Source organism: Protomyctophum bolini, assembly GCF_963924005.1.
Source record: "Protomyctophum bolini genome assembly, chromosome: 19".
NCBI classification, from domain to species: domain Eukaryota; kingdom Metazoa; phylum Chordata; class Actinopteri; order Myctophiformes; family Myctophidae; genus Protomyctophum; species Protomyctophum bolini.
Window position 1 is genome coordinate 10757925 of NC_137880.1, and position 12396 is coordinate 10770320.

Genomic DNA, 12396 nt, shown 5'->3' on the forward strand with positions numbered 1-12396 from the left:
CTTTCAACTTACCGGTAATATTGAAACGCTTTGTTATGATCAAACTTAACTAAATGTTGAAAAGCTATGTTTTTTAGAAAATGATAAAAAAATAGCGAAAATAGCAACACTGCAATGTTTTTTAAACTGCTGGGGTTAAGTGGTTAAAGCACATTTCATCTTACTATGTGAGATGAATAGAGGCTATGCCCTTACACTATGTTGAGACCTTGTTTATAGAAAGAAAACCATCAGCCAAATTGAAGTCATAATTTGATTGGGGTGACTGTCTGTTTTCTCTCAAAGATAACGATCAGCTGGGGAAGCCAGGGAGGAGAAGGAGATTGAGGAAGGGAGAGAGAGAGATACTGGAGGGGTTGCTTGGGTTAGTGTGGGGGTGAATTGATTTGATATTGTTGATGATTTGTACAGACAGACATGCACGCACGTGCGCGCACACACACACACACACACACACACACACACACACACACACACACACACACACACACACACACACACACACACACACACACACACACACACAGAGAGTTACAGACCCACAATGGTCCATTTGGACCCCTGATGGACCCCGAACCATAGGCCTATATTACGAAACTGTGACTTAGACCAAACAGCTGTCCTTTCAGCAAATTACGTAAGTGACACATTCAGAGTCACAGTCACTTGTTGCCTTGGTGACTATAGTAATGACCTAAGAAGCAATATCTGCACTGCAGGAACTGACAGCGACTGTGGCGAAAGGTGAGAAAAAACAATGAGGCTGAGCAAACATTCTGAAAATAAAAAAGACAGACGACAACCGAGGAATCGACTCGTCTCATCTCATGATGATGATAGATGATTTGGGCAAACTACCATCACACTGCAAAGGACACTTAACTAGTTCAGAACTGGGTCAACAATGCTAGTTTTTCCATAGAGCATTTGAACAGTCAGTGGTTACAATCGTGGTTCTGCTGACCCCATCTGAAAGTATTTGAAAGGGCCCCCATTAATGCTATTATAATGGGGCATTAATTAATGCTATACAGTACAGTATATAGCCTTAGCCTATATATAGATATACCGGTATATATATTTTGCTGGGGACCTCCTGGAACCCCCCTCAAGGACCCATGTGGGTCCCCAGAACCCACTTTAAGAGCCACTAGCTGTAAAGCTAGAGCCCTATTCCAGCAGGATGCATGAATTCAACCTGTATAGGTCCTGCAAAATGGCATTTGCTTCAGAATATTCTTTTTAAATAAAAATAAAAGTAGGCCTATGCAATTTATGTGATGGATGAAGTTTCCACAATCCATGCCCCCCCCTCCTCTCCACCTCCGACCCCTGCCGTAGGAATTGAACCAAAGAACTTCCATTGGAAGAAGAGAAGAGGCTGCTAATTGGCTCATGCTTTGCAACCTGTGCTCCCAGCTGCCGAGCCAGGCCGCTGAGAAACTAATTAAGAACTTGCATGGCCGCCTCAGTTCACCTCACCAGCTCACCTTGCAATTACACTTGGATTTACAATATTTTAATAATACATTATTGGGCCAACGCCAGAAGGAGGCTGTACTGAACAGGTTCTGACATATCCATATACTAATATTGATGACATCAGGATCTCCATAGCAGGTCGCATTTACTATAATAATCCCTGATTATGTCATAATGATGTCACGAAACGGGCACAATGTGGGTTTTCCCCATGTATGGGGATTTTGGGTGACGTACGATTCTATAGTTAACCTTCGATAATCATATAATAATAATATAATTGTGACCTTCAATTATATTATACCTATATTGTGTGTGTGTGTGTGTGTGTGTATATATATATAATATTGGTTATTGTTACAATGGGAGTGACACACACACACACACACACACACACACACACACACACACACACACACACACACACACACACACACACACACAGGCGCTGGTGTTACTATGGAATTTATGGGAGACGGGGGTGATACGCGCGCGCGCGCACGCGCGCACACACCTCGTTCTAGAATTTCTCAGAAAACTGTCGTGATTCAAGCAAGACGTAAACTGCCTCTTTGTTTGTTATTGGTTGACACTACGTCACGGTTTCATGTTAAGATCTACAAACTAACAACTCGTCGCGTCGCAACGCGGAGTGAGCTTGTAGATCTGTTCGTTTTTGAGCGCCAGCTTTGAACTTTCCAGAAGGGGAAATAAATTAATAAAAACTGCGTCACGTCTTGGACTGATGGACTCCCACTTTCAGCAGTTTATTCAGCATTTTTTTAGGTGAGTGTTTAACTGTTTATTAAATGGCAAAGAAGTCCGTTTTTTATGTCACTGGGGAAACTTTAGTTAGGTAATTTGCTATTTGTTTGCATAACACATGGAACCGCGGCGGAGGGGCTATTTTGTACCGTGTTTTGGTGTGGTTGCTTTGAAGACGGTGGAAATGGCTGTTTAAGCCTTCCATTTGGGAAAAACACAGGCTTTAACTATCTTCGGGTGCAGTTGCCCAACGATATCAGGGCAGGCCCATTATTAATTTACAACTGTCATGTCACCCCTGGCGTCGCGACACATGTGTGACCTTAATAGTTCGGCTATTTTAGGGTATAATTATAAGTTCAAATATTGAAAATACCCTATTGACAAGCTCACAACGGTCGCATAGTGACTTGTTTAGGGCGGTTGGTGTAGATAATCTATTTTGATATATTATTAGTCCACTTGCCAGAATATGAACCTGCAGGCATATTGAGTACACCAAAGTTGTATGTTAGAAATGTTGAGTATGGGTCCCACTCCTCCCCAGCATGTAGAAACTGACAGATGCTAACTTGCATATGTTGAGCAATTTTCATAATTGGCATAATATGTGACCATACCATTAACCTTTAAGGGAAACAAAATCTAAATTTTATCATGCTTTAAGGGTTTTCATATTAGGTTTGCACACAATACACACCTTGGGCTAAGAACGGCCATAGCCATCAGCACATTTGGGCAAGTGCTACATAAAGCATGATGACATTTCTTTTTGCCTTCTATATATTATGCCAATTATGAAAATTGCTCAACATATGCAAGTTAGCATCTGGCAGTTTCTCCATGCTGGGGACCCATACTCAACATTTCTAACATAAAACCTTGGTGTACTCAACATGTCCGGGTTCACAATGGGGCTCCATGGGCTGCCAAGTAGACTATAGTAGGGCATAAAGGTTCTCAAAGTGGGGCCTGGGCCGGGGTACAGGAGGTAAAATAGCAAAGAATCTGTTAGACCACTATGTTATACTTTGGCTATTCCAAAATGGCCAATCCTCAAGCTCACAACATTGCATTGCAAGCCAATTGCATTGCAATAGGCTGTGAGTTTGTAGATTGGCTATAGCTATTTTCCTTGAAACTTTGTGAAATGTCCTGATTAATTTTGAATTAATACCACAAATCTCCTATGGGAATCACTGCTGCAAAATTGGGCTTGAGACCAGATATTATGTTGAATAGCCAACATGAGTAATATAATGTTAAGTTAGTTGCTCTACTTATCTACCAGTATGTATTTATTTAATTTTATGTTATGTATAACTTGTTGTATTGTATATAAGTGATGTATTGGTATGAAAATGTGTTTACATAAAGATTACCAGAATAGTAATTAATTTAGCTATACTGATGATTTCATTGTAGTTCACCATTTATGCTGGTCATCTCTCTGAGTTATCTTTTCTTCCTCTCATTATTCCTCTGCAGAGAGCCCGCTACAAGAACATCATGTGATCACGCCAGCCAACCAAGTTGAGATATCGGCCAGTGCTGAGGATGGACAGTCGAGATCCTGAGTGCAAGTAAAACAAAACGACGAAGTCTTGATCCAGACTCTTTTTAACCACCTCAGTAAGACAACAATGTATACGTTTCTACTACGTATGCCATTCTAACTTGAGTAATTGTCACGGCACTGCACTGTATCTATATTATATATTTGAGAGAGAAAAGGTTACATCATCATAACTGACCAGTCATTGTAGGGGTCCATTCATGTACTCTACTGTATACTTAACAACATAAAACAAGGTATATTTCAAGAGCAAGGGATCGTGGTAAACATCCACCCTAAATCTTCTTCTTCCACACTGGGAGAAAAACAGCATCTGAAAGTTTAATGGGATGCATTTTTACACACATTTTTACAGGAGAAGATGACCAAAGCATTAAAGAACATTTGAGAGTCATGAAATAGGACCATCCAGACCTAGAGCTCCCCAAGAAAGGTTGACACGAATCAAAATTTATCCAACCACAGCACAGAAGAGACGCTCTCTGAGTTCCCATGTCTCAGACTATCCAAAATAGTAAGTACAATAATGTGTCAATTGTCTCCTCATTTAATTGCATGAGTTATGACTATATTTTATACAAGTTTCCTCTACTTTGCCTTCTAAAGCTCGCTTGGGATCTGAGAGATATCGCCAACATTGATGTGGACCGACAAATCCTCAATAAGCTCGCTGCGATGGCAGAAAAAAGGTAATTGCCAGAATCTAATTTGGTCAGATTTTCAAGTAACAAAAACTGACGGATGGCAGTAGCACCCTGAATCACTCACTCACTCACTACTTGACTGACATTTGTTCTCGTGATTTTAAAGGATTATGAAAATAACATTATTATAATAAATCTTTGTATTTTCTTTTTTTAAGGCCTCCAATCGGAAGCAGCAATTCTGCTCTTGCCTGCACTATTCAAGGAGAAACCAGAGTTGCTGTTTGAAGTTGAGGTGAGCCATGAACCGTTCACTAGTGTGAGAAGCACTATGTAATTGAAGCACATTGTATTATTGCATTAGTTTTTATATTATCATATGGTTGTTTCTGTTTTTGACACAGTGGCTCTGCAGGAGACTAGCCAGAGGGTGTGTGTTTGTCTGATGGTTAATGGTATTCCCTCTCCCCAGGGTCAAGCTAAGACCAGCACTGACATGTCGACACCAAAGATGATGCTGAAAGGCTGCAGGGAGGGTCACCACATCATGCTGTCGATGGATGACCAGGTAATCACAGAGGAGAATGTGAACATCTCAATGGCACTGGGACTCCAAACTGTGCATATATTTTGTGTTCACAATCCAGTACCCTAAAGGACTGAAAAAGACACTGACCTTTTTGGAGTGTGTTGTTCTGAAATTGAAGGATGGAGGCAAACTTCCTGTCACAGTAAAAAGAGTGTACAACTCCATCTATGAGTAGCATGTATGTAGGAGTCAGTGTTCTCTCTCTCTGTCTGGATGGATGGCCACTTGAAGAGAGTCAGCTAAAAAGGACTTTGCCCCTGGACTGGGCCTCTTCTAATTCTGGAGTGTACATTTTGTTTTAGAAATCCTGAAAGACTGTCAAAGTGTCAAAAACAGTCAAGTGTGTTGTTGACCATTATAATGTTGTTTCACAGAGAAGAACTTTAAAGGGATAGTTCAGATTTTTTTTAACTGTATGAAATACTTGCCATTAATATAGTGGTTGCAACTGTATTCATTGATTGCCCGATTGAGTCCCGTGGTGGGAGTTCTGCTCTGGTTTTTGTGAAATATTAAGTTCCGGTCATTTTGTGGGGGGGGCACTGGGGCCACATTAAAAGTAAATTAATCCACAACATAATTTCTATTGTTCTAAAATATTAGTGCAAAATTGTTTACCCCTCTATCACACGGAACTATGTTTTTTTGTGTATCACTACGCCCCAAAAAATAGTTCCATGTGATAGAGGGGTCAAAGTCAAACTAATATTTTAGAAAGGTCAACAATACAAATGATGTTAGTTTTGTGGATTAATTAACTTTTACTGCGTGGCTCCAGTGCCCCCCCACAAAATGACCGGAACTACTTAATATTGACAAAAACCAGAGCAGAACTCCCACAACGGGACTCAATCGGGCAATCAATGAATACAGTTGCAACCACTATATTAATGGCAATACTTTCTTGGATAATTTCTTATAGGATAATAATCCCATAGAAAAAAATCCTATTGGACTTTTTTTATAGGATTATAATCCTATAAGAAAATATCCAATAGGATTTGTTCCAAAATCTTATCGGAATCCTATTGGACTTTTTGACTAGGGATATAGCTACATGGCTACACAATGACTAGCCATGTTATTATGGCTACAAAGTAGCCAGGCATCTCTGGTCTGGTAGCATATTATGGTTTATTATGGTCATGCTTGGACAGGCCAACTGCAGACTACGCAGTATGCACAATTAATTATTTGTCTAGTCATATTGTTTGTGTGTTCTCACTTTTAATGCCACATTTGCCAAACATTAGGCACACAGTGCAAAGAAAATAAATAGCCTAGACCTAGAGCACCTATAGGCAACCTTTATGGATGCCAGGGTGCCAAGTTAAGTCAACATTTTGGACAGTATTAAGATGTTGATATTAAGTCATATTTTGACAGCAGAAACTGTCTGTCATAATTTCACCCTTATCTAAAGACGGTATTAGAAAGTATCTTTATGGCCCCAAATCATACCTGAGAAAGCAAAGCACTAGTGTCTGTTTAAAACATGGGGAGTCATTTTGACAGCAGAAACTGCCTGTCATAATTTCACCCCCTCCCTATAATTATTGGACATTATATCAAGATGTTGAAATTGATTTTGTATTCATGTTAAGGGCCCAAATCACACCTTAGAAAGCACAGATTTTTTCGTCATATTTTGACACCAGAAACTGCCTGTCATCATTTCACCCCCCTCCCCATCTAAAGACTGGACAGTATCAGGATGTTGATCCTAAAGCCCAAGCAACACCAAAGGGTCGGGTTGGGACAAAACAGTTTTAAGGTAAAACACACCAATGCAACTCATTGCAACTCAATGAGTTGCATTGGTGTGTTTTACTTAAAAAACGGCTTTCTCCCAACCCGACCCTTTGGTGTGGTTTGGGCTTTAGGGCCCCAAATCACACCGTAGAATGCACAAGTGTCTATTTCAAACACAACGTGTTTTATGACTGTCATATTTTGACAGCAGCAACTGCATGTCATAATTTCTTCCCCCTTATCTAAAGATTGGACAGTATTATGATGTTGATATTCATTTTGTATTCATCCCCTGCAGGGCCCAAAATATCACACTTTGGTCCCAAACAAGAAGATATCAACAAATCTACTACAGTACCTGGGGGGTGTTGAGAGCAGCATGACCTCATTTGGCTGATACAGGCTTTTAGACTCTTGTTGTTAATTAAGGTATGCTAATTAATTAAGTACAGGCTTGCACTGACAAATACGGTACAGTCTCTTGCAGAGACTTTTATGCAGGAATGGCTAAATCGGACACGCAGCCTAATGTTTTTATTTATGTTGTAATTATGACTCATGATCTTGTAAATTTTCGTTGCGTGACACCGGTGTGCAGCCAAGCATAAATCACCCTTTTGATTAGGATCACCCTTTAGAATTGGAGGTAGACGGGAAAGGACGTATGTAAGCGATTATCCAGGGAGGGAGCACTGATTTTGTTCCACCATGCACTGCTAGGCACATAAACTCATTGGCTTGCATGCCTTGTTGCCTTGCACATACTGTACAGGCAGGCCTACGCAGGACGCTGATGGAACCTAAAGAAGCGCTCCTCCCAAGCTCAGCAGGGCTGTGCAGAGAGCACTGAGGGGGCAGGTGCCCAAACCCCAGAAAAGGGCACATGTAAATTTTTGGGGTGGTCTTTTTGTGAGCGTCCCTCGTGCCATTTCACACAAATGGTACATTGGAAATTTGGAATGTCTTATATGCTATAATGGAGCAAGATGTTCCACAATCTTAGCCCATGTCATTGGACAGTAAAATAAGCAATACATTTTCATTACCATAAAATTGATAAAGGCCACGGATGTTGGGCAGGCTGGGGGGGGGGGGGGCACTTTAAGGCAAAAGCCCCCCTCTGTACGTGCCTGAAGCTCAGTCAAGTGCAACAGGAATTGTACACACCACGAACACCCCACCACCCCATTCAAAAATATCAAATACAATGTGTCCCCCCCCAAACCCCCCTGCTGAGAAACACTGCTTAAAATGTATAGGACTGTAAATGGAAGGGTGTAGTCTAGAAAGATGATGAGCCTCTAATGACATGGCTGACTGCCGGGTGAGGTCACAGCGGATGAGAATGTTGGTTGTCTTCTATTCGAATGTGTAATGCTATTAGCATTAGCTATTTTGACTGAGGACAAAAATGTGACAACATGTGCCTACATGCATGCCTATTGCCTATGTAGTATCTGTAGCCTATGTGCCACACCATTAGCCGCCCTTGATATACATTTTGGGCACTGAGTGCACATAGAAGCTAGATATTGAGATTCTGTAAGCTGGACTCTTTGTTATTGGATCCCATGCAGCAATTGGCAAAGAGGCCGCGGCAGCGGCCTTTGAGACGAGAGACATTCACATCCTTGTTTTCATTAGTTTCTCTTCGACCATACAATTTGGCCCAGTTCACTCTCCTTCACAGAATATGGATTACTGTCATAAAAAACAAAGAGGTGCTAATGATTTACAGTTACAGTATGACTGCTTTTAGACCTTTGATAGATAGTGAATGAACACTCACATAAGAGGCTAATTCTTTAACATGCAGACCGAGAGCCCAAGATGGCTGACCTCCAAAGCCTCAGCTTGAGCGGCTGATTTCAATTTGCTCTAATCGCTAGTTTTGAAATACCACGGCGGTAATAAACACAAATTGAGGTCCTGTGTGTATAATTAGGATGGGCACTGAAGTGGGGATTAATCAGTCTGATTCTGTGAGCCATGACTAAAGGAAAGACTTCAGAGGGAATCTCTACCTGACTTGCTTCACATCATAGACCCCACCAGACTGGCTAGCAAGATGGCAGACCTGGGGCTGAACCTTAATCCATTTAGGACTGAGGCAGACGGACTGACACCTTCCTGAACTAAGTTTTCTGGAAATTCTCAAATATTAATTCAAAAATTACAAAAATCTTATGCTGCTAATACTGTACATACGGTAGCAACAAGAACCCCAAAAGGGGTTCCCGTCCTGAAGGGGGTAAAACACCAAAAGGGGTTCCCGTCCGTGACTGGACACTAGAATTCCTTACTGCCAGACCGCTAGAGGTCAGAGTGGGCATTTACGCCATACCACCCTCGCCCTAAACACTACAACTCAGCAGGATTGCATACTGACCTTCATGTCACTTGATGACCTAACTTGGAGAATGCACATAGAGGCTGTGTCAAAGAAGGTGAGGCAATGCCTGTACCACGTCAGGTAGCGGAGGCCATTTTGCCATTTGGCCTTCTAAATTATGTCAACTCCACTTTTTTTGTATTTGCAGTTACATGAAGACGAGTGGCTCTGATTCGACGGCAGCTGACGTCCCCTGGATGCAAGATGAACTACGCCAGGAAAATGTTGAGAAGCCATTTTCAAAGGTATGTCTCCCCGTTTGCACTGCATTTAATTTGCCTTGCTTGTTTGTCCTTGAACATCTCACTCCGACATGGCTTGACTATGTCTTCCCTGTGCCTTGGTTATCATAACAAATCCATCAAGCATCTTTTTGTTGTTTTGTTTTTCTTTAGTTTTCTCGTATATAGCCTACAAGGAAAAAACAAGCTTAAAATTATCTCAATGATAATAATAGGCTGGCTACAGCACATTATTTAAGCCTCTGAAGTGACAAATGCCTAGCATACCGGCATACACAATTTTACAAGTCCGAAATTGGATCAACCTTTTCCTTACTGGGGTTTGATGTTTTGTGTCCTACATATGAACTTAACATGCTTGTGTGGGTATAGTGTACAAGTCCCCTCGCAAATATTTGCCGAATGCTCTCGCGAGACCCATAATCCTAAACTTCAGCCTAAAGGGTTCTGCCGGGAGCGATAAATGGTAATACCCATGATCCTTAGCGAGACCTCCGAGGCCCCTTGTCTGAGAAAGAGAGGTTATCATTTTCTCCTAGATGTAAACACGTACAATCATCGGTCCAGACTGTAAATGCTTGTTATGTCTCAGTAGGGAACAATAGGGGAGTTTAAATGCCTTTTCTTTGCGCAAGCTGCAATAATGGTGCAATATGTACCTTTAGTGCTAATTAAATTCTTGAGCATGGCCCAGGGCTGTTTATACTCACTTTTTCATTGGCTAAGCATCCAATCCAAACGCTCTGGAATTGGCCAATTATTATTACAGACTCGAAAGGGAATTTTCATCATGGTGACTGTAAGTACTGTCATTGTAATTAGTGTGTTATATTGATAGCATGGCTGAATTACAGGTTGTCCTCGTATGTTGGGGGGGGAAAAAGGCAGTTTCGTAAGAAGGCTGTGATGTTAAAACTGTTAAAATAACATTTTTTCTGAGATGCTCTTTTGCCAAAATGCCATAGAGCCGAATGGCAGTGGGGGAAAAAGGAAGCCATTCATCTTCGTCGTCTGTCCTTTGAAGGACAGGCCGTTCCAAATCTGGACGGTAACTTGCTGTTTGGGTGACCTGTGGTCTTCGTGGTCGTGGAGAATGTCAATTAGAGCAGCCGTTGCTTTTCTTTGGTAGAACCCTGTAAACACTGACTCACAGCAGCATGACTTGTCCCCTCGCACTGTTGTGGTGACGCTCCTGTCATTCCGTAGCAAGGTGGTTTGGAGGGAACATTTGTAGAATTCCACTCACATTTCCTCCTTTTTTGAGTGGCGCAACCACTCCTACAACCAGCAATGTCCGTGTCTAGCTATGTGGCCATGAGCACGAGTATATGACTTATTAGTACCAGTAGGGGATGCCAGAAACGGAGAGGGATAGTGCTGCTAATGAGAGAGAGCGAGAGAGGTGGGGGGGGGGGGGGGATTGCAACACTTTTTTTCATGCATTTGCCTTGTAATGTTTGTGTTCTACCACACATCTCCCCGGCCTCGTATCAAAGTAACACATTGTGCACCAAATGGCCCCCGAAATGGGCATACAAACCAGCAAACGATGCCACTGTGTGTTTGCATACTGTTCTGTAATGTCCTTTTATTTTTTATTTTTTTAATCAGTAAAACCTTTATGAAGAACAAACCTGTATGAATATTATGCCTTCAATATTCACTGTGAATCGTGACGCACAGCAGCTTTGTTGGATAAAAGTGTTTACCCGTTTTCACGTGTGGATTTGAATACATAATGTTTGAGGGATTCATACCAAAGTGAAGCAGACAAGCATAACAAAGTTGGTTTGTGTGATTTAGGAGACATCCATCTGGGTGTATCGGAAATAGCATCACTTTACACTGGTAGACCTGGTCCAAATATGCAGGCAGTAGACAGTGTTAGAATAGCACTTTATCCCATTCTGGGCGGGAACCCCTTTTGGTGTTTTAACTAAGCATTATGTTATACTTTAGCTATTGAAAAATAGCAGATGTACAAGTTCATAGCGCGCCACTCGGTGGCACGCTATGAGCTTGTAGGTCTGCTATTTTTGAAAAATCGTGAAAATGACTTTTTTTTAAATTTCCATGTCTGGTCTAAATGGCTTATACCAGTAGATCTGGTCCAAGTATGCAGGCAGTAGACGGTGTGAGAATGCTTGTCCTCATTGACTCCAAAATTGCAGTGTGCTGTTGTTAAATATTTGTATAATTATTACAAAATATTTACAGGCAGACATAAGAACTCTTCAAAAAATGTTCTCATATATATTCTTTGACTATTTTACAAAAAGACAACAAGATAATAATAATAATAATACCATACAAAAGAACAGCAAGTACAGACAGCGTGCTGTTGAATTGCAAATGACTCATCTCCTACTGCACCCCTCCGGCCATCCCCCCCAAAGAAACCAAACACATTCCCTGCACGCCTCACACCAATCCACCTGCCTTGTACAATGTACATTTGTATCTGATGATGACCCCCATGCAACTGTCTTTTTGTACTAAATGCGTTTTGGACATGAGTGCTGGATGGATTTCACTTGCAAGTCAGTTTTTCTTAAAATTAATAGCCATAAGTGAGAAATATTAGAAAGTGACGACAGCTTTCCCAAAGCTGCTGCTGTCACATAATATCTTATCCACAATCAACCAGACAGCTGTCCCTTGATATGAAGTAGTCATAAAAAGGAATTTGTAAGACTTTATATGACTTCTCTTATCTGGGTGAATAGCGCCCAGTTCATAATTAACATGTCTGGCCAGTAAATTACCTTGGCTTCCCACAACGGCAATGTGGACCCAGTGATAAAAACTAAACGAACAAACTGGGCTGCTCAGTCTAGTGCTCATGTAGACAGGAGAGAGCAAACATGGAGGATGGTTGGGAACGCAAGAACAGTCCATAAAACACAAACCACTAAGTACACAGCTTAGCTCCGCTTCCTCATTCAATTTTCCTT